This window comes from Giraffa tippelskirchi, chromosome 1 (assembly GCF_054371585.1).
Source record: "Giraffa tippelskirchi isolate mGirTip1 chromosome 1, T2T-mGirTip1v1.2.pri, whole genome shotgun sequence".
NCBI classification, from domain to species: Eukaryota; Metazoa; Chordata; class Mammalia; order Artiodactyla; family Giraffidae; genus Giraffa; species Giraffa tippelskirchi.
This window is the reverse complement of record NC_137275.1, coordinates 114674500-114699398: the sequence shown is the minus strand read 5'-3', so window position 1 is coordinate 114699398 and position 24899 is coordinate 114674500.

The window sequence follows — 24899 nt, the reverse complement described above, 5'->3', positions numbered from 1 at the left end:
CTTTCACCTTCATCAAGAGGCACTTTAGTTCTTCTTCACTTTCTGCCATAAGGTCGGTGTCATCTGCATATCTGAGGTTATTGATATTTCTCCCGGCAATCTTGATTCCAGCTCGTGTTTCTTCCAGCTCAGCGTTTCTCATGATGTACTCTGCATATAAGTTAAATAAACAAGGTGACAATATACAGCCTTGACATACTCCTTTACCTGTTTGGAACCAGTCTGTTGTTCCATGTCCAGTTCTAACTGTTGCTTCCACAGTTTCTCAAGAGACAGGTTAGAGAGTCTGGTATTCCCATCTCTTTCAGAATTTTCCACAGTTTGTTGTGATCCACACAGTCAAAGGCTTTGGCATAGTCAATAAAGCAGAAATAGATGTTTTTCTGGAACTCTCTTGCTTTTTCGATGATCCAGCGGATGTTGGCAATTTGATCTCTGGTTCCTCTGCCTTTTCAAAAACCAGTTTGAACATCTGGAAGTTCACGGTTCACGTACTGCTGAAGCCTGGCTTGGAGAATTTTGAGCATTACTTTACTAGCATGTGAGATGAGTGCAATTGTGCGGTAGTTTGAGCATTCTTTGGCATTGCCTTTCTTTGGGATTGGAACAAAGACTGACCTCTTCCAGTCCTGTGGCCACTGCTGAGTTTTCCAAATTTGCTGGCATATCAAGTGCAGCACATTCACAGCATCACCTTTAAGGATTTGAAATAGCTCAACTGGAATTCCATCACCTCCACTAGCTTTGTTCGTAGTGATGCTTTCTAAGGTCCATTTGACTTCACATTCCAGGATGTCTGGCTCTAGGCGAGTGATCACACCATCATGATTATCTGGGTCGTGAAGATCTTTTTTGTACAGTTCTTCTGTGTATTCTTGCCACCTCTTCTTAATATCTTCTGCTTCTGTTAGGTCCCTACCATTTCTGTCCTTTATCGAGCCTATCTTTGCATGAAATGTTCCTTTGGTATCTCTAATTTTCTTGAAGAGATCTCTAGTCTTTCCCAATCTGTTGTTTCCCTCTATTTCTTTGCACTGATCGCTGAGGAAGGCTTTCTTATCTCTCCTTGCTCTTCTTTGGAAATCTGCATTCGGATGGGAATAGCTTTCCTTTTCTCCTTTGCTTTTCGCTTCTCTTCTCTTCCCAGCTATCTGTCAGGCCTGCTCAGAGAGCCATTTTGCTTTTTTGCATTTCTTTTCCATGGGGATTTTCTTGATCCCTGTCTCCTGTACAATGTCATGAACCTCTGTCCATAGTTCATCAGGCACTCTGTCTATCAGGTCTAGTCCCTTAAATCTATTTGTCACTTCCACTGTATACTCATAAGGGATATGATCTAGGTCATACCTGAATGGACTAGTGGTTTTCCCTACTTTCTTCAATTTAAGTCTGAATTTGGCAATAAGCAGTTCATGATCCGAGCCACAGTCTGCTCCCGGTCTTGTTTTTGCTGACTGTATAGAGCTTCTCCATCTTTGGCTGCAAAGAATATAATCAGTCTGATTTCGGTGTTGACTATCTGGTGATGTCCATGTGTAGAGTCTTCTCTTGTGTTGTTGGAATAGGGTGTTTGCTATTACCAGTGCGTTCTCGTGGCAAAACTCTATTAGCCTTTGCCCTGCTTCATTCTGTACTCCAAGGCCAAACTTGCCTGTTATGGCAGGTGTTTCTTGACTTCCTACTTTTGCATTCCAGTCCCCTATAATGAAAAGGACATCTTTTTTGGGTGTTAGTTCTAAAAGGTCTTGTAGGTCTTCATAGAACCGTTCAACTTCAGCTTCTTTAACGTTACTGGTCGGGGCATAGACTTGGATTACTGTGATATTGAATGGTTTGCCTTGGAAAAGAACAGAGATCATTCTATCATTTTTGAGATTGCAGCCAAGTACTGCCTTTCGGACTCTTTTGTTGACCACGATGGCTACTCCATTTCTTCTAAGGGATTCTTGCCCACAGTAGTAGATATAATGGTCATCTGAGTTAAATTCACCCATTCCAGTCCATCTTAGTTCGCTGATTCCTAGAATGTCGACATTCACTCTTGCCATCTCCTGTTTGACCACTTCCAATTTTCCTTCATTTATGGACCTAACATTCCAGGTCCCATCACTTCATGGCAAATAGACTGGGAAATAATGTAAACAGAGATTTTATTTTCTCTGGTTCCAAAATGACTGCAGATGGTGACTGCAGCCATGAAATTAAAAGACACTTGCTCCTTGGAAGAAAAGTTATGACCAACCTAGACAGCATATTAAAATGCAGAGACATTACTTTGCCAACAAACATCCATCTAGTCAAAGCTATGGTTTTTCCAGAAGTCATGTATGGATGTGAGAGTTAAAGAAAGCTGAGCACCAAATAATTGATGCTTTTGAACTGCAGTGTGGAGAAGACTCTCGAGAGTCCCTTGGAGTGCAAGGAGATCCAACTAGTCCATCCTAAAGGAAATCAGTCCTGAATATTCACTGCTAGGACTGATGCTGAAGGTGAAACTCCAATGCTTTGGCTACCTTATTTGAAGAACTGACTCATTTGAAAAGACCCTGGTACTGGAAAAGATTGAAAGCAGGAGAAGGGGACGACAGAGGATGAGATGGTTGGATGTCATCACTGACTCAATGGACATGAGTTTGAGTAAACTCTGTGAGTTGGTGTGGACAGGGAGTCCTGGCATGCTGCAGTCCATGGGGTCACAAATAGTTGGACACAACTGAGCGACTGAACTGAACTGAAAAGATGTCCATGTCTGAATCCCCAAACACTATGAATATGTCACCTTATATGGCAAAAAGGGTATTGAAGTTATAGTTAAGAATCTTGAGACAGAAGATTATCTTGGATTATCCAGGAGAACCTGGATAATTATGTTGTCTCCTGAAAATTATCAGGAGAATCCAATATTTTCACAAGACCTATGTAAGAAGAAGCCTGGGGGATCAGGGAGGAAATATGACAGAGGATGCAGATGTCAGGGTTATGTATTGGTACAAGCCAAGATATATATATGCAGCTTCTTGAAGTTAAAAAAGTCAAAGAAACAAGTTATCTTCTTTAGTCTCCTGAAGGAACACAGGTTTGGAGACTGACTTTACATTTCTGACATTTAGAGTGTAAAACAATAAATTTGTAGTTTGACTTAAGTCATGAAATTTGTGATAATTTTTTATATTAGAAATAGGAAAATTTCCTATAAGCATGTAGCTTATACTTCTTATTAGGTATCTTAGTTTCCTCTTGTGCATGCTGAGCTACTTTTAGTTCACTATTATCTTAATTTTCTATTTCATGTCTGGGTACAAATACGAAAGCAGTTTTCAGTACTGCTTTGTAGTTATTATAGCTTCTTAAGAGAAAAATAAACATGCAATTTAGCTGTTTCTATTTCTGTTGACTACTATCAAAATTCTAAAGGCATGCAGTGATATGGCCCCATGCAGACTTCTCTGCTTCCATCCCTATGAAAGGGAAGAACAAATTTGATTCTGTATTAGATTTGTTATTTTATTTTTTCTGTTAACCTTTGTATTCTATCACTTTTGCTACAAGTTAAGAATGTTGCCTGTATCCTGAAATATATAGGATAGCCCATTGTCAAAGCTCTGACTTTTAAAGTTATAACAATTTTCCATCCATCTAGAGATAAAAAATTAAAAGCAGAGAATAACATTTGTCTTGCTGGAGGTTTACAGAAACTTTGTGACCTGACCTACATCTATGGTTGCAAGAACAAAGGATTCTGACACAAAGAAGTTTGTAGCAACCAACCACACTCCCACCACCTCTTTTAATATAAAAGAATCCTAAATTCTAACTCAAGGATATTGTTCTTTGGAATACTAGTCCACCATTTTCTCAGGCTGCTTGTTTTCTGAATAAAGTGACTATTCCTTGCACCAACAACTTGTCTCTTGATTTACTGGCCTGTTGTATGATAAACACTACAAGCTTGGACTCGGTATTATGCCCAGCCATCACTGCTCCCTTTGATTACGTGTTTTGCCTTCTCATCATTCTACTTTCTCCTATTATGTCTTTTGATGTAGCACATTACTAATCTATATAAGGTAAAAACCAAAATCTAGCCATAAAATTAAAGGCATAAAATATACAATAGCATTTTAAACTAGTAATCAGTGTTCTGAAAAGGCAGTACATCGTGCATTTTGCGTTTCAATGGTCCATTAACACTACTCCTGTCAAATCATACAGTATATTTAGCTACACTTTTTTCATATTAAGAAGCTAATTCTTTGAAGTTAAGCTAATTGTAGCTGTCCTAATATAATACAAAGAGCACATTTATTTTCATTAGAAAGAGCAGTCTTCTCAACGTTTGTTACATGACTAGTATTTTAGGACTTTAAGGAGCAAAAACTTTAATTCTTTACTTCTGTGAAATTTACAATCAGGTAAGGAAAACAACATAAGTTAGTGGAAAAAAAAAACTAGTTTATGATGAATTGCCAGATATTTCAGTCAAAATGGTATTCATAAAGAAAATGGAAATTGCTGAAGTATAGTGTGTTTCTTAGGAAAGGCTTTATGTAGGCAGGACATGCTGCTAAGCTGCTAAGTCGCTTCAGTCGTGTCCGACTCTGTGCAACCCCATAGAAGGCAGCCCACCAGGCTCCGCCGTCCCTGGGATTCTCCAGGCAAGAATACTGGAGTGGGTTGCCATTTCCTTCTCCAGTGCATGAAAGGGAAAAGTGAAAGTGAAGTCACTCTGACGTGTCCGACTCTTAGCGACCCCATGGACTGTAGCCTACCAGGCTCCTCCATCTATGGAATTTTCCAGGCAAGAGTACTGGAGTGGGGTGCCATGAGTTGGACTTAAAAACTAAGTACAGGATGCAGTTATTTGTAGAAGAAGACAAAAGACACTCCAAGTAGAACAAACAATAAGAGTAAAGACACAGAAAAACCTAAGCGCTGCACTGTGATGCCTGAGTGATATGGAGGCATCGTGGAAAACTAGAATAAACAGGAAGAGCAGCTCACAAGGCAGCAGTCAGCAGCAGCTTGGAAATGCCATGGAAACTTGAGCAAGACAGCACAGTGATGAAAGCACTAAAAAACAATGAATTAGCACAACAGGTTTAAGAGTGTGAAAACCAAAAACCAGAAACTCCAAGTCTAGAGAGTGTGAATGGAGAGGAAGATTTAAATACTGCAGCTACCTGGCTGGGTGCTTCAAGAATCTACAACATGTGATTTGTGAAATTCCCATAGCTCATTTTGTGATGCTTAACTATTACACATGATTCCTTCAGGTGATAAAATATATTAATTTATAAGGTTATTTGTATTTTATAAGTGTAAATTTATTAATAGTACATTTTCAAGAAATTGATCTAAATAAATGTTTCTCCTTGACATTTGAAGGAACCTCACTTTGATATCAGCTCCACAGTATAATGCCCAAGGGAGACAATGAGTCAGGTGACTTTTAATAATTTAGAGATTACTGCAGTTATTGCAAAAACATGAGATCTCAAAATATTCGACAGAGTCAAGTCACATAGACTGAATAGACTAGCTATCAAAAAAAAGGAAAGCATATACAAATATTACTTCACTCACTTTCATGGAATTCTGATAAATGAGTTAAACTTCACCTAAACTATTAGATGAAAAGAGGTAAAATTGATCTTAATAGAGGTGAAAAAGTAGATAAAAAGGATCATTACTTTTGGAAATAGTCAACCAGATTTGCACTCCTGCTTAACCATTCTGTAGTTTTGTCTTTAAATCTATCATCAACTCCTACTCTCCCTCCACTGCCTTTAAATTAATCATTGTCCTGAACTCTCACTCACAAAGCAGATAACTATATAGAATCAAAGAACTAAGAACATAAGTGTAAGCTTGTGGAAAGGTTAGTGATTGTAGAGCTTGAGAAAATGTGCCTTTAAATAGGCACAGAACAGAATCCATCTTTGTGAAGAATGCATGGGTCAAAACTAAAACCAAAGCAAATAACAAGAAGAAAAATACAATTCTGGCAAATAGAGAGAAACATTTCATGAGTAACTGAAGGTAGTCCTGAAGTGAAGCCTCCAAGGGAATGAGAACTGAAATCTGAGAACTGTAGAGAAGAGCGAGAGATAAAGCAGAAAAGGGGACCCGGATAATTGTCATAAGCAAGTGCTGAGGTTCACAGTGTGCTCTCTGAGTCCTGCCTGGGCAGGCTGTGAGGATGAGTCAGCTGAGTTTAAAGCTCCAGGGACAGCTCAGATCATCTCAGAGCATCATGTAGGAAGGAACAGCTTCCCAAACATTTGGTATTTCAAAGAACTACAGCTAAAGGCACCTTAGTATAATATTTTCATAAACAGATTGTCCCCGGGTTACTATTTCAAAATATGCTACATATTGTGAATTAAAGAAGTCAACACTTTTATCAAATACTTCTTGACTGTGTTTTCTCACTTTTCATGGCATATTATAATTTAACATTTATAAAGATAGAACATTTTTCTCAATCTTGGAAAATGATCATTAGTAATAGTCATTAGGCAATAAAATTCTATTGATCTCTTAATTTTTTAAGACTCCATGAAACTTGCTTAACTGTATTTAAATAAACATTGGAATATGAGAAACATAATATTTGAATTTGATCTTCCAAACACAAAGTAGTAATTTCCATACCCTATATCAAACTTGAACAGTGTTTAACATTACAGATTTCATTCCTGAGAGATTCTTTCACACAGATTTTTATTCTCTCATTATTCTACATTGTAGAAAATATCAAACCGACAACATGTGAAATCTCTATCAGGGTGCAGCTTTCTCATCATTTTTCTAACATTTACTCTAGACTCTTGTGCAGATGTTCTGGACCAACATCTTCATTGTCCTACTTTAGGTTTTTCTTGGCTATGAAAGATTTCTGAATGAAGAATGATTAAGATGCCTTAAAATAAGTGTATATAAAATATAAGACTACATTGTTAAGAGGAAAATGTGGATTGTGTTTCTTAACATGCTCACCACACAACAAAGAACCTGCATGAGGTGCATAGTTATAACAATGAAACACCACTCCACCTATGGAGTGATTTTCATCCAGCTCAAAAACTGACCAGATATAGTGCGCATAGCATTTAAAGAGCTACGTGGCTGTAATCTGCTTTGAGAAAAGACAGAAGGCAATGGTCTATGAAAGACACAATCCCTATGAGCTGCCTACTGCCTCTTGTATTACAGCCTGCTGCCAAGTAAAACTGCCTGAGATTAGAGGTTCCTTCTGAAATTTTTCTTGGGGACATGAAATTGCCAGGTAAGCAGCAATGAGTTTACTTTTTGAAAATTTTTGGTCAAGAACATGTACACCCATGGTGGAATCATGTCAATGTATGGCAAAACAAATACAATATCGTAAAGTTAAAAAATAGAAAATGAACTAATTAAAAAAAAAAAGAACAGAGACAGAAAAGTAAAAAGAATGTTAATGAATTACATTTTCATCAGGTTATGAAGGCTAAAAATTACAAAAGGGAAGACAAATGAAAGGGAGTAAAATGAAAGGCAATGCTTCATCCACTGGGAATTTAAAAGGGGTCTCCCATATGCCGATTTTTCAGACTCCAAATACGTCCTCTTGGGCTTTGTATCCCTGTATTTGGACTGTCTTCTGCTACCTTCCAAGTATTTGTCAGAAGTTCACTTAAAAGTTCTAAAGAAGCATTACGTTTGTTTTTGTTTTGTTTAACAATTTTTATTATGATTAAAAATACTATCATGAATGAAATTTTAAATAAAAGGCATAATTGATCCATTGCTCTTAGGGGTTTTGTGTTGAGTTACCACTGTTTGACACTTGGAGTTGTAACTGAATACATGAAACAAGCACTTCATTTTATATGACACTCCCCCTCATCCTCCTCTAAAACTATATCTTTTTAGTGTATTACATGCATTCCTGTTGGTAAGTCATGTCACAAATGTGTTAGTGCAACTCTCTCAGGATTTGGCATCAGACCTGGATTAATTCTGCTTTTGACTTGCTGAATGACTTGGAAAAGTTGTTTAAGCCTCCATTTTTCTCATGTGTCAAATGGCAATTATGCTACTGCCTCCACTAGGGTGTGGTGAAGTTCAAAGGAGATGAAAAGATAAAATGCTGAGCAAGGAGTTTAGTACATAGTAGATTCACAATGACTTTTAGTTCTCTTTGCCTCTACCTCTTTCTCTTTCAGTCTCTGGTTTTCGTCTAAATCAACAAAAATATAAACTCCATGTCACAGTTAAAGTATAGGGACTCTTCAGGTTTCTATAGAATCTACAGTCAGTAGGGAATCAACCATTTATAGACTCGTCTTACATCAGAAGTCAGCAAATCCAGCCTGCAGCCAGACCCAGCCCACAGGTTGTTTATGTGAAGGCCTCAAGCGACAAATGGCTTTTACATTTTTAAGTGATTGAAAAGAAAAATCAAAAGAAAAGTAAAATTATATGAAACTAAAATTTCAGTGTTCATGAATGAAGTTTTATTGGGGCAAGCTCATACTCAGTTGTTTATGTACTGGCTATGGCTACTTTTATGCTGTAAGGGCAAAGTTGAATAGATAAGAGACAATATGGGCTGCAAAACCTACAATATTTACTGCCCAGCATTCACAAAAAAGATAGCTGACCCCTGTCTTAGATTGATACTAACAGAGAAGTGAATCAAAATGGTTCATGAGCAAGTATCCCAGACTTTGATGCAAATTTCCTGAAGGTAAATAATCACTGTAGTACTAACAGTAGTTTTGTATATAATAAATCCTAAGTAATGCAGAAAAGCATAGGTGGGAAGAATTGGGAGATGGGATTGACATATATATATATATATATTTGACATATATATATATATATATATTTGACATATATATATATATATATATATATATACTATTAATACTATGTATAAAACAGATAACTAAAGAGAACATACTATATAGCACAGGGAACTTGGCTCAGCACTCTGTAGTGACCTAAATGGGAAGGAATTCTAAAAGAGAGGAGATTACATGTATGTGTATAGCTGACTCACTTTGCTGTACTGTAGAAACTAACACAACATTGTAAAGCACTATATTCCAATAAAAAGAAGCCCTAAGTAGATACTTTTAAATATATAAAAGAAGACAATTAGATAAAGGACATAGGTCCTGTGAGAGGTAAATATTTTCTAACCTTCATTTATTAAAATTTAACTTAGGGAATTATAATACTTGCAGAAATCACATAGAATATTAAGATATCATAATTAAATTCCTGAGAAACTCATAATTTTTAAAAAGCCATTTTTAAGCTTAATATAAATCTAAATATTTAAGTGGTAAGTGAAAGAACTCAGCATCTAAATTCCACATCTAAAACTTTCTTGGAAGGTTGATATAATAAATTTCATTGTCATTAAAAATGCATAATCTGAAGAAGTGAGTATAATGAAGTGATATTTAAAGATACTTGAAACCAATTTTCTCATTTGTCCCTTGCATGCTCTTAGGTAAAAATAAAATGCATATTTTAAGGGCTCAATAATCATAAGCAAGGTACTTTCCTTTCTAGAAGAATTTTAGTGCGCACATAGTCTTGACAAGTTTTGTTCTTTTAAAAATAAATTATAGCAATGATTTTATTTTTGGCTATCATATACATCTTCATGAAAAATTTAAAATATAACAGATAGGACCTTAAATTAGTGCTCCTAAAACTTGAATGTGCTCACATATCATAGAGGATTCTATTGCAGATGCAGGAATGAATTCAGTAGCTCCCAGAGGATGCTCACCACACAATGAGTAACAAAGTCTAACCAATACTGGTTTCCAACACACACACAAAATAATAGCATTGCCTTGCTTGATAATTGATAAATTTTCACTTGTACCTGGCATAAAGTCAGTGTAAAATTCCTTCTTTTGGTGCTTAACCTGTAGATTTAAACAAAGTATTATACTTGTTGATATTTTAAAATGTTAATCCTTCTGTAAAGGATTAACCTTGCTTTACATTCCAGATTTTTATCAACATTTTTTATGTCCCTCTATCATCCTCAGGTCTGACCACATCCACTGTACTTTTTATTGAGATTATAATTGACGTATAAACTTATGTTAGTTTCAGATGTACACCATAATGATTGGCTATTTATGTATATTGAGAAATTATCACAAGAAGTCTAGTTAACATTCATCACCACAAGTAATTACAAACTTTTTCTTGTGATGAGAACTTAATGATAATCCCTATGCTGCACATTACATATCTAGAACTTATTTATTTTATAGTTGGAAGTTTGTACCTTTTGACCACCTGCAGCTATTTTGCTCACCATCTGAGTTTGGTTTTCTTTTTTTAATATAGTCCACATGTAAGTGAGATCATACACTATTTGTCTTTCTCTGTTTGACTTATTTCACTTGGCATAGTGCCCTCAAGATCCATCCATGTTGTCGGAAATGAGAAGATACCATTCTTTTCAATTGATGAATAATATTGCGTTGTATACACATATCACATTTTTAAAGATCAATTCATCTATTGATAAGCATCTAGGTTGCTTCCAAGTCTTGACTATTGTTAATAATGCTGCAATGAACATGGAGGTGCAGATATCTTTTTGAGTTACTATTTTCATTTCCTTTTGATAAATACCTAGAAGTAGAATTGCAGGATCATATGGTAGTTCTGTTTTTAATTTTTTAAGGAAACTTCATACTGTTTTCCACAGTGGCTGCACTCACTAACTACATTCCCATCAACAGTGTATAGGAATTCCCTTTAGTTCACATTCTCCCCAAAACTTGTTTGTCTTTTTTGATAATAGTCATTCTAACAAGGGTTAGGTGATATCTCACTGTGGTTTTGATTAGTGTTTCTTTGATGATTAGCCATGTTGAGTGACTTATCATGTGCCTGTCAGCCATCTGTATGTCTTCTTTGGGAAAATGTCTACTCAGATCCTCTGCCCATTTTCAGTCAGCTGGTTTCTTGCTGTCAAGCTGTTTGAGTTCTTTATACACTTTGGATATTATGCAAGTTGCCATATAGATAACGGTTTGCAAATATTTTCTTTTACTCAGGAGGTTTTCTTTTCATTCTGTTGAAGATTTCCTTCACTGTGTAGAAGCTTTTTAGTTTGATATAGTCCCACTTGTTTAATTTGGCTTTGTTGTCTTTGCTTTTAGTGTCCCATTATATATATTTTGTGTGGACCATTTTTTAAGTCTTCATTGAGCTAGTTACAATATTGTTTCTATTTTATGGTTTGATTTTTTGGCCATGAGGCATATGGGACCTTAGCTCTCTAACCAGGGATCAAATCCACATCCCTGTACAAGAAGGCAAGGTCTTAACTACTGGACAATCAGAGATGTCTTTATATTTCTCAATTGCAAGAAAAATTGCAATAGAAATTTGGACAATGGACATGATATATGGGTATGGTTTCATTGGTTATTATTAAAATCTGCTTATAGAGAAAGATAACTTTTAAAACGTTTATGAATGATAGCTTTAGTCCTAGAGTCTTTACTAATTCTCATTAAACATTAATGGAAAATGAAATTTTGAGAAAGACACAGTGTTTTGAATAAAAATCTAATAGGAATAACTCCCCAGTATGATCCAATGATCTTATAATAATCACTGTCACAGAGAGAAAAAGTTTTACAGTCTCAATTTAAAACAAACAAACAAAAAACTTCAGTGGCTTTCATTTCCTATGGAACAAAGCCCACAGTTTTGAGCACAACAGACAAGTCCTTTCAGATCTGAGTCCTCTCCCCGCCACCTCCACCGCCATCCAACTCATCATTCATTCTCTCACTTCATGTGTCAATCTTGTTTGTCATTGTGCTGTGCTCTTCACCTCTGTTGTTGTTGTTCAGTAGCTCAGTCATGTCTGACTCTTTGCGACTGCAAGGACTGCAGCATGCCAGGCTTCCCTGTCCTTCACTATCTCCCAGAGTTCGCTCAAACTCATGTCCATTGAGTCATTGATGACATCCTACCATCTCATCCTCTGTTGCCCCTTTCTCCCCTTGCTCTCAATCTTTCTCAGCATCAGGGTCTTTTCTAATGGATCAGATCTTCTCATCTTGGTGGCCAAAGCATTGAAACTTCAGCTTTAGCATCAGTCCTTTCAGTGAATATCCAGGGTTGGTTTCCTTTAGAATTGACTGGTTTGATCTCCTTGTTATCCAAGGAACACTCAAGAATTTTCTCCAACACCACAGTTTGAAAGCATCAATTCTTCAGTGCTCAGCCTTCTTTATGGTCCATTTCTCACATCCATACATGACTACTGGAAAAACCATAACTTTGACTATATGGACATTTGTTGGCAAAGTGATATCTCTGCTTTTTAACATGCTGTCTAGATTTGACCTAGCTTTTCTTCCAAGGAAAACTGTCTTTTAATTTAATGGTTTCAGTCAACATCTACAATGATTTTGGAGCCCAGAAAAATAAAGTCTATCACTGTTTCCACTGTTTCCCCATTTATTTGCCGTGAACTGATGGTGTCAGATGCCATGATCTTAGTTTTTTGAATGTTGACTTTTAAGCTGGTGAGTTTTTCACTGTCCTCTCACACCTTCATCAAGAGCCTCTTTAGTTCCTCTTCCCTTGCTGCCATATGGGTGATGTCATCTGCATATCTGAGGTTATCATCACATATCATCTCTTATCATCAAATATCACCTCTGTGGCTGCCTATATATGCCCTTCTCTGTCTGAACATTCCCATTTTCCTGCAGACATCTCACTTAGGCTTCTTGAAGACCTGAGCTTTGTTTCCAGTAGCAGTCAGATCTTTTCCCTTACATCCTTTCAATTCCTCTCTTACAGCACTTATGTAAATTCTGGAATTATTTGCTCACAATAGATTATGATGATAAGAATAATATCATCATGTTTATGCCAAGAATAGTGTATTATGACCTACACTTCATAAGTGTTCATTGAATTGATAAATAAATGAAATGACTTTCATTTCTGTATAAAATATACTAGAAATGCCAAGCATTCAATTATTTGGGCAAAGATGTAAAAGCTTGCTCAAAAATAGTCCCAGGTAGAAACAGACAAGGAGACATGATGATTAAATCCAAGATTTGATCTTGGGACATGAAAACAGATATAAATGGAAAAATGATGAAACTCAAAAAAAGTCTGCAGTGAGTAGAATAGTAACAATGCTAGTTTTATTAATTTTGACAAAACAGCATTAAAAATTACAGTTATGTAAGATGTTATATAGGGGAGTTTGAATGATGACTATATGTGAACATTCTTTAGTATCTTCATAATTTTTCTGAAAATCTAAAATCATTCCAAAATAAAAAGTCAAAAAAAATTCTGCTCAAGTCACAGTCTCAAGTCAGATAATTCTCATCTCATTCAGTCATTCAGTACATATTTATCGAAACGTTACAATAGAGTAGGGACTCGAATGTATTTGCTGAACCACTGCTACAGGAATAACACAGCACATGATTACTCTGAACTTGGAAATCCTATCATTAAAGCCAGTATGGAATTGGCCAGAGAAGGAAGCCAGTACTGTTGCTAGAATGTCCCCTTTGAGTGGACACACCAGAAAATAAGGCCTTTAGCTCATTACTAATTAGTGCTAATATTTACTTGCTATTTAGTTGTTCCTTTAAGTAGCAAATCAAGATGATATCATGGAGAGTATTTTCTAGAAGGGAACAAAATAAGAAAATGTAGAAGTGTTAGTCACTGAGTTGTGTCCAACTCTTTGCAACCCCATGGAGCACAGCCTATTAGGCTCCTCCATCCATGCTATTCTCTAGGCAAAAATATTGGAGTGGGTTGCCATTCCCTTCTCCAGGGGATCTTCCTGACTCAGGGATCTTCCTGATTCATGGAACAAACGTAGGCCTCCTGCATTGCAGGCAGATTCTTTACTGTCTGAGCCACCAGGGAAGCCTGATATCAGTAAAATGAAAGGGTTATTCGCTCAGTCGTGTCTGACTCTTTGCAAGCCCATGGACTGTAGTCACTAGGCTCCTCTGTTAATGGATTTCTCCAGGCAAGAATACTGGACTGGGTAGCCATTCCCTCTCCAGAGGATCTTCCCAGCCCAAGGATCAAACCTGGGTCTCCCATATTGCAGGCAAGTTCTTTACTGTCTGAGCCATACTAACATTTTAACATGTAATGCGTACATTATTTAAAATAATTATGTGTGTGTGTGTGTGTATGTTTAAATAACTGACAAATCATTTGGGAGAAAATGAACAAGTAAATTATGGAATGACAAGGTGATTTTCTATGGTAAACACAACATAAGCATCTAAATAGCATGATCCTGGTAAGGTTGTTCTTCATCAGATTTCAAAACTGCACGTATTGTGATAGGTATTTATCTGAAACAATAAATATATAAGTAAGAATAAGAATAAGTAATAATAAGAATCTCTGCTGCTCACTCATGCCACTTATCCTAGAATGTCTACATTATGTCTGTATTATTAGAAACTCAGAAAATGTATTTCATCTAAATTTAGAAACTTTGTGTAACCTTTATTATTTAAGCAACTATTTTCAGCTTTTTAAGAATTGTGCTAAAGTATATAGTAGAATTTCTGTATGTTTTAGCACACTTTGAAATTTTAAATTACTAACAGAAACTTCATAGTTACAGCTGAGAATAAGTTTTTCTTTGGAAAAAAATATAGCAGAGTAATTAAACCATGACACTAAATTCTAAATATTTCATAAGGCTGTATACTCATTAATGTAATGTGATAAATTATTTTCTGAAATTCCATGTACATGTATAGTGACTGTAATGAGAAATTAATCTGAGCAGTGGTTTTAGGATTTCTTTTCAGTTCATGCAACCAAATCAAACTGTAATCAAACCCCATGTATGTTGCCCAGGAAACAATACCATCCAGTGATTTCAAATTTGCTTTAAATATATGAAAATTCCTGGCCAGAATGCTCTGTTTTGTTGATGAGTCAACTGTTTCGCTCTTCTCTGCTCTTCCTTTTTTTCTTTTCTATTTTTTTGGATACATTTTATTATGTTGTAGGGGGAAAAAAGTTATGGAGGGAAAGAAAATATGAAATTACCTTAGCATCTATTGAAAGGTGAGGCAGATACAGTGTTAGCTCCTTCCACATACATATACACTAAACTCTCACTTTCCTTTATATTGAAGCTTGCTCTTCCTTGCCATTGAGCTGCCCAGGCCAAGCTGTTTTAAGTTATTCTGGACTGTTTGTATCCTTATGCCTTTCCCCTATATATAGTTCTATTCTACTTTTCACTGTATCTGGTGCACCGCCTAGCTCTGTGCACGTCCACAAGCATCACCCTGGGTCTGATCTGGATCATCACTTTTTCCAGACTCCTGAAAAATCTTCCTAACAGGTTCTCCATTCAGTTCATGTTTCTCCAGTTTATTTTCCATACTGCCTTCAAAGAACCTTTTAAAAACTTCAATATTTCTAATCACACTTAGAATAAAAATCAGAGCTTTACAATAGCTTGACATGTTTTCATGTCTGGCCAATGGATAACTCTTGACTCGATTTTTCCTCATGATGCTTCAACCATTCTTGCTAGAATATAGCAGAGCTTTCCTGTAGTAGAATTTTCATGTAGAAGGATCTTCCTCCAGACATTGTGGGTCTAACTTCCTAATTACCTTCTGAAATTCAAATTTTACCTTTTTCTGACAACTTTAATCGACTTTATTTAAAATAGCAAACTTTCCCTTCCTGATTGCCTCCCACTCACTTTATTTATTTTTCTATTTTTTATAATTTCACTTCCCATGTGACTTAATACATAAGTGTTTGTTAGTTATTGAACCACTAGGAAGTTATGGGCTTCCATGGTGGCTCAGGTGGTAAAGAATTTACCTGCAATGCAGGAGACCCAGGTTCAATCCTTGGGTCAGGAAGATCCCTTGGAGAAGGACATGGCAACCTACTCCAGTATTCTTGCCTGGAGAATTCCATGAACAGAGGAGCCTGGAGGGCTAAAGTCCATGGGGTTGCAAAGAGCTGGACAGGACTGAGCAACTAAGACCTTCACTTTCAGGAAGTTATAGCTCTGAAGACTGTGTTAGGATCATTCTTAGAGATAAAAATGTTGGGGACTTTGCATACTCTGGTATATCCAGTGTCCAGAAGCTTATAACATAGTAGGTAGCAAACAAGTAACAGTTATTAATTTTGTAAATTAATGAATATTTTCTCTTTTGATTCTTAAACACTCTTATAAGTTGTTTCCTTATTCATGTAAGATACCAACTATATTAGAAAAACCTGGGATCACACAACATTAAAGAGGTAAAACTTAGTCTTTATCAGGAAAAGAGTGGGGCTTCCCAGGTGGCACCAGCCCATCCCCAGAGAATTAGAAACATGTGCGAAGAGAAAACCATGTGGAGAAAAATGGTTATCCTCCAATAGCAGCTAGAATCTGAGCCCCAGTGTGTGCATGGGGTCACCTCCGAGTCTCCACATCCAGCTGGTCTGTGCTGCCCACCCCACAGGAGGCAGAAGAGAGTTATTCCTGTCAAACTGGACACATGTTCCTGACCGTCGGAATTGTGAGCAAAGAGCATCATGAGAGTTTGGAGCCAGTAAAAGTTGGTGTGGTTCATTCAATAGACATGTCAACCTCCTCAGACTGCCAGATATCAAATTCTGGGGTTTTAAGCAACAGAAATTTACCTGCTCACAGTTCTGGGGACTGGAGATCCAAGATCAAGTTGTTGCTGGAGTTGGCTTCTGGGTGAGCCCTCTCTTCCTGGCTTGCAGACGGCCGCCCCCTCCCCACGCTCCCCCCTGACTTCTCCTGTGTGTGCGGAGAGTTCTCTGCATCTCTTCCTCTTCTGATAAGGACATCAGTCTGACTGGATTTGGTTCTGCCCTTACTATTTCGTTTAACTCTAATTAGCTCTCTATAGATTCTGTCCCCAATATCACATTGGGCATCAGCGATACAATTTATGAATTTGAAGGAGACACAATTCAATCCATATCCACAGCAATAGAGAACTTGTACTACATTAGGATCTATAGAAGAGTTATTAAATAACAAATATTCCCATAATGACCTTCCATATAATAAATGCTGAGTGTTAATAGCCATAGGGAGGTTTAATATATGTGACATTGCTATCTCTTATATTTACAAGGAACACTAATTCTTTAATTTAAAATGTTAAAAGTCAAATCTTTCTACCATTGCGATTGTGTGAGACTGAGCACTACTGATTTTTTTTTTTTAACCTGCAGTTCACTTAAATGGATGCAAAAAAAAATAATAAAAGAAAGTTACATGGTTCTATTCCCTTAAAACTTGTGCTCCACTGGCCCACAACAGTATCTTATCCTATCACAGTTTGTCATTAGTTGAAGCAACATAAATGACCAAAGAGAAGGACTAGCCTGGTCCAGAAACGCTTATGTGTCTCTTTCTCAGCAAATGACTCCACTATTCTTTGATCTAATATTTTATGTAACTTCTCTTTGACTCCTTCTCACCAAAGTTAAAAAAATAAGATTAAAACACTTTTTCCTAAATACTGTACTTAAAAATACCTTGTGAGGCTAAAAGTATTAATGTACTGAGGATAATGTTGCTAATTTTCATTAGCATACTTGGAACCCCTTGATGAAAGGCTGTAACTAGCCAAACAGTATCATTTTTTAGAAGAGAATACTCATCATTTCTCAATGCTCTAGCAATTTTCATTTGTTCCATTCATTTTACTCTAATGACACAGTTTTATGGGGGCAAAGTGGAAAATTTTAAGATTTCTTTATATTTTGAAATTAAGAAACATTTTTCTGTTAAAATGTTTAAACTGTGACTTGAACTAATCTGTAAAAATACAATGTTTTAAAAGGTAATACTAAATATAACGTGGTATCTATGCTAAATTTCATTTCTAAAATATTTTTCTAATATTTCCCCCCCCAAAAGCCACTCACCTAGACTTTGCAAAGCTTTCAATGAGGAAAAGCTACAATTAAAAAAAAAATGGATAGAGTTATCCTATATCTGGGCTTCCCTTGTAGCTCAGCTGGTAAAGAATCTACCTGCTGTGCAGGAGATACTGGTTTGATTCCTAGGTTGGGAATATCCCCTGGAGAAGGCATAAGCAACCCACTCCAGTATTCTTGGGCTTCCTTGGTAGCTCAGATGGTAAAGAATTCTCCTGAAATGCAGGAGACCTGGGTTGGATCCCTGGGTTGGGAAGATACCCTGAAAGAGGACATGGAAACCCACTCCAGTATTCTTGCCTAGAAAATCCCACGGACAGAGGAGCCTGGCGGGTTACAGTCCATGGGATCGCAAAGAGTCAGACATGATTGAACAACTAAGCACAGCACAGCACTTCCTTAATCCAGGTGATCTTAGAAACTTAGGAGCAAGTTGAAGTCATCTAGGGCCCAGAATGCTTCCCATCCAATTAAGGAAACAAAGTTTTCATTCATTCACCAAACACTTATTGAGCACATTAATTAATGGCAGACCCATGTTAGGTGCTGTAAACAGTATGGGGAGGGATCAATTTGGAGTGCTCCAGGAAGGCTCTAAGGTGGAGTTGGCTGGATGAAAAACATGCCAACTTTGGGAAGTCACAGGTCCACCGTCCCTAATTAACTGATGTAGAGAATGATTAAGAAATATACTATTACTGTGACCTAAATTTGAATAGCAGGTACTTTAATGTATACATAATAACTATAATGTGTTAGAGTCAACCATAGAGAAAAAAATGTTCATTTTAGGCATTCAAGTCTGAAGAGTTTTGAAATAAAAAAAAAAAAGAAAAAAACTGTCCAAGATATAAAATGTAAACAATCCCATTCTCCTTAACTTTAAAACCTTAGATACTATAGTAATATACTAAGGATGAAATGCTTTTGGCCTTATGATGAAGAAGCATTTTAGCATAAATTTAAATCTTCTAAAACCCTTTACTACCTTTTAGAGAATAAGTAATTTTAAGTAATTTTTAATTATTTAGAGCTTAAATTTTTGTTTTGCTTATTTGGTAAAACTTTAATGATTCTCACACAAGGAATGGCATCTGGGTTCATCTCACGAGATACTCTGAGCAAAAGAGTCTGTACATTCATAAAATTATAAGAAAATTCATATTTATTTTCACTCATCAGGATTTCCTAGAGGGCACTACATTTCTCTATAGAACTTTATATTTCCAAACATCTGGGTCTTATTCTTTTAAGGAATAATGATTGTAATGGGCTGAAGTTCCTCCAAAACCCACTAAAATGAATTTATAGGCCATTATTGACTTTAAGAAACTTACATACTCATGTGCATTGGCTATATAAAATCACTTTGAAATTATGATAAGATATGGGCTGAAAATAGAGATGAAATTAAAGCCAAAATGTTTCATAAGCATAAGGCTATATTTTTCTGGGAGGTTGCTAGTAGTTTTATAACTTGAAATTTCTTCTTTTTTTTTTTAACTTCAACAGTCCATACTGGTAACTGAAAACCAAAGTCTATGGGGATAGAAAATTGATGATATCCACTTTAGGAACATTTTACTGTTCTCTTTGGTGAATTGCAGTTTGTGGAGGCAAGGTTGGAAGCTCATAAAAGGTGAAGCTGCATGCAAGAAACAAAACTCCAAAAGTTGTCTAGGCCATAGTCAACACTTTTCAGAGACTGTCGGTGACTTGTGGCCATTATGGCTCAGCTGGTCAAGAATCCGCCTGCAACACAAGAGACCTGGGTTCAATCCCTGGGTTAGGAAGATCCCCTGGAGAAAGGAAAGGCTACCCACTCCAGTATTATGGCCTGGAGAATTCCATGGACTGTATAGTCCATGGGGTCTCAAAGAGTCGGACACGACTGAGCAACTTTCACTTCACTTCACTTGTGGTCATTAGTCTCACAAAGATGGACCTTCAAGCATTCACATCTATGTATTCTCACCCCTTGAATTGGAACTAAATCTATGACTGCTTCGACTCTGAGACAAAAGATTCTGTGAGAAGGCCAAGTCATATGGATTTGCCCTCAATGCTGAGGGCAGAGGGAAAGAGGTTATGACCTGTGAGTGAAGAAGTGCTCATGGAGTCCAGCCTCCTCTGAGATTTGGAGAACTCTGCCCTGCTGCAATTGAGACAGGCTGGGGCCTGGGACCCTTTGCTGCAGCATTTGTACCTGGACAAATGTACAAAATACAAATAAACTGCTGTTGCTGCTGCTGCTTAGTAGCTTCAGTCGGGTCTGATTCTGTGCGATCCTATGAACTGCAAGCTGACAAGCTCCTCTGTCCATGTGATCATCTAGGCAAGAGTGTTAGAGTGGGTTGCCATGCCCTCCTCCAGGGGATCTTCCCTACCCAGGAATCAAACCCTGGTCTCCTGCATTGCAGGCGGGTTCTTTACCACTGAGTCACCAGGGAAACCCACAGATAAACCATAAGGGACTAAAAATAGCTGTGTGATGTGCAGTTGGGGAAAATTATGGACAAAAAATACAAAAAGACCAAAAAAACTCAACTGCCACTTCTGAAGAGCTGAGAGGAAAAGCAAGGTGTCAGGAGCAAAAAAGCAGATTACCACACATGCCCCTGCACTCAACACAACCAAAGGGGTGGGCAAACCACCTAAGCCACCCTTGCTGACTGACCCCTGGACACAGCCCTACCTCCATCCCATACTGAAGAACCAGCTTGACTCCCCAGCTTGACTTGGCCAGTCAGCAAGAGAATCTGTTATTTGTTCTTGCTCCCCACCGCAGCAGAAGGGGCCCAAATAAAGCATTGCATACATTTTTTGTCTAGTCTCTGATCAATTTCTATTGACTAAGGAGGCCAAGAACTCTGGTCTGTTAAATGATCAGACTGTACCTGCAGACAAGATCCCAGGCAAGAACCTCCCAGTTGAACCCAGGAAACCCAGAACTATGAGAGATAATAATATACGGTTGCTTTAGCCATCAAGCTTGGGATATCTGTTACTCATAAGTCATCAGGAGGCTTATCTTGAAATCAGAGCTAGAACAGGACAACCCACCTCCCCTAAAATCCATGTCTTGATCCTGTCCACCATCACCTGCCCTATGGTGTCACCATCTCCTCTGAATATCTATAGTTTTTATCACAACAAATAATGATTTGATGCTAAGCAAATACTGCTTTTTATTGTTAGCTATTTAAATCTTCTTTATTGCTAATAAGAGAGCGGAAAATAACTGCTTCTTCATTTTCAGGATGAGCCAAAACACAGACCTCCATCTGCAGCAGTAATGTAGAAATCACAACGTTATTTTTAAAATGTTTCATTACCTTTAACTTAATAAACACTAAATGTGAATGACTGTCTACACGCCGTCTGGCTAGGTTATGACAGTGGTTCCATTTAGAGGGCTTGTGAAAAGCAGGCTGTAGGACTCCACCCTCCTCAGTTTCTGATTCTTGAGGCCTGAAATGTGGCCTAGGAATGTGCATCTCTAGCAACTTCCCAAATGATGTTGATGCTATAGGTCTAGGACAACATTTTGAGAACCTCGAGGTTAAAATGATCCCCAAACACTTTCTTCTAGGACGTTTAGTCCCAGAAATTATAAATCAGGTAAAAGTAAGTTTGTCTACTAAGTTTCTCAGTTTCTCATTCTGGCCTGCTCCCCTTTGTGATTTCTCTGTCCTTTAAACCTCTTCATGAGCAGTGCCTTTAGGGCGGCTCTGACTTTCTATGTAAAGTCCCTCCCAGCTGTGATTTCCTCCAAACACACAGAACATGTCAAAGTCCACTGACACCTCCTACTTTTGATTCAGAAATACTGCATTAAATGGTCAAGTTCAAGCTCATCCTGGGTTGAGATTATGCCCTATATTCTCCCACCAGCAGTGCCAAAGAACACAGTGCCTGGGGTGCAGAGTTGATACCCAACTGCCTTTAGGTAAAATTAAATAAAAATCCAATTCACAGGGTGAATTATTGATAGTTTTGTCATGGTACTACATGGCAAGGATTCTATACAAGTTGAAGAATTATGTCTGTAAACTGAAAAGAAATAAATGAAACATCAATATTTGACTTTCAAGTGATTCAATAAACATAGGCATAGGATGACCCAGAGGGATGGGATGGGGAGGGAGGTGGGTGGGGGGTCCAGGAAGGGGAACTCATGTAAACCCATGGCTGATTCATGTCAATGTATGGCAAAAACTATTACAATATTGTAAAGTAATTAGCCCCCAACTAAAATAAATTTAAAAAATAAATAAATAAATAAACATAGGCAACAACTTTTATTAAGTACCTAAGTTCACTAGAACCCAGGAGAATAATAAATAAGGCACAATCAAAGCTACTTATAGACAATGGGATGACAAGTGGGAAGGATGAGATTTTGCTTTAAACTATGATTTTATGAGTAATTTTAGAGTAAATTTTATAAGTAGTTTTTACTCCTAAGGATTTCCTAGAGGGCACTGGATTTCTCTATAGAACTTTGTATTTCCAAACATCTGGGTCTTATTCTTTTAAGGAATAACGGTTGTAATGGGCTAAAGTTCCTAAAGCATTTTATTCAAACATAGAGAAAAGATGTCTTGTTAGGGTGACATGTTCAGACATATACTTTTCACTGGACTGCTGCTGCTGCTGCTAAGTCACTGCAGTCGTGTCCAACTCTGTGTGATCCCATAGATGGCAGCCCACCAGGCTCCCCCATCCCTGGGATTCTCCAGGCAAGAACACCGGAGTGGGTTGCCATTTCCTTCTCCAATGCATGAAAGTGAAAAGTGAAGTCGATGTGTGCTATTTTAAGTATTTTACATGTTTCAACCCACTGAATCCTCATGATTACCCTGTGTGGTTGGGACTGTTATCTTCAGCATCCTTATTGCACAATTAAGAAACTGAGTTACAGAGAGAATGTTAATAGAACTGAACTTGGCTGTTGGTCCCAGAGACCGGGCTCCTTATGACCAGGCTGCAGGGCTCTCTTTCAAGGCAATGATATGGTAACATTCTAAAACAGTTCAAAATGACAGCCATAATCCAGATCTGTGTCTTTCTTCGCTCCATTCCTACTGTGTATGACATTTTTACCAAGATAGTTGACAGGTTCAACTCTAAAATAGCTCCAAATTTATAAAATCTGTACCTTGAGGCTAAGAAGACTGTAACACTGCATAGTTAAACCAAGTTGATCTACACCCATTATCCCCAAATGAACGGGTTTAGACATATGAAAACCACATAATCAGATCACATAACAATGAGTCTGCTTTGTTACTAATTTTTTATGAATAATTGAATGTGGTATAGTAACAGATTATGGTCCATTCACTTAATAGGTCCTGTATTTGATACCTAAGAATGTATGCATTATCTCAATGTGAAAAAGGACACACTTTTGTTTGCATTTCTCAGTTTTCAGTGTAATTCATAATATATCAGAGATTGAGAAATATTAGACACGATAACATAAAAATTATGAAATGTATATATGGCATTTGAGGTTGTGTGGTAGTACTAACAACTAATGTTATATATGCAGCTCTTGCAAAGTTATATTGATTTTGGTTCAAAGAGTTGAGAGTATTAATATTTCAAAGATTACAATTTATATCTAATTATACTAAAATTTGCTACATTATATTAAGATGAGAACACACAATCATACCATTTATAAATTGGTTTCAGCAATATAATCTTATAAGGTAAAAACATAATTATTTTGCATACAAAGAAGATATTATTTTATCTTAATTAGGTTAAGTAAATTCTGAACCATTAAGGAGAACAACATTTTCCTTTAAATAAAGCATGTTTAGCATAGCTATAGGTGGTATATTTTTACCTAATAAATGGAACAGAAACTGAGTATCTAATTTCTCAGTGATTAAGCCTAATGACTGAAGTAATTTTTAAACTAATAAACATATAATGAATATTTATGTGACATTTATTGGACTAGACGTTCAGCATTTAAAAATGACTTTGAATTCAGTAATTATAAGGGTGATGATGATAAACAATGCCTGGCACATAACAGGCACTCAATAAATATTTTTTGAAGGATCAATAGATTAATTAAAGCTAATATTTTATAGCTTTTTAAAAATACCAGACAGGCACTGTTTTAAATACTTTCATGTATTAAAACATTTAATTTTCCTAACAGTCCTACTAGTTTCACAGTTTTCCAGATGAGGAAATGGATCTTAGGGAATAAATACATTCCATCTCACCCAGTTACCACATAGCACAGTTGATTTTCCAAGCCAGGTTTGTCAGCTCCAGCAGAAAAGTCAGCCTTGCATGCCACAAAGTCTGCTAAAATCTGTGCGATGGTGTGATCATAGACATGCAAAAACATGCTCTGAAAGCAAAAAGGAGGTGACTTTTCTGACTCTCTGGAACAGAAAATATTTTATAGCTGAGTTTCCTTTTTAGTTGGTAAAAAATGCAACCACCAAAAAACAGGAAAAGAACATCCAGGGTAGAGGGGGAAATGCCAGCATGATTGTCTATTCAGACAGTGATCACTAGATCAATAAGTTCACAGCAATCAGAGTGAAATGACTCTAGTGAGACTTGGAAGAAGTGTCTTTGGCATCCAATCATTAAGGGACCTTGTGTACCATGACAAGGAAATTCGATTTACTGGGAAGGCAGTGGGAAATAATCAGAGTCACTTAAGGCATGATACTGTCAAATTATCTTCTATAGAGTTAACCTGTTGACAGTCAAGCCTGTTCCTTGACAGAGATGAGTCCAGAGTAGTGAACAGTGAAGAAGGAAGGGAAAATAAGTGGTCATGATCAGGGATCCATAGTTGATCTCACTGTGTGACTGCTGTCCTGGCCCATTTTTTTTTTTATAACGTTCAAGAAATG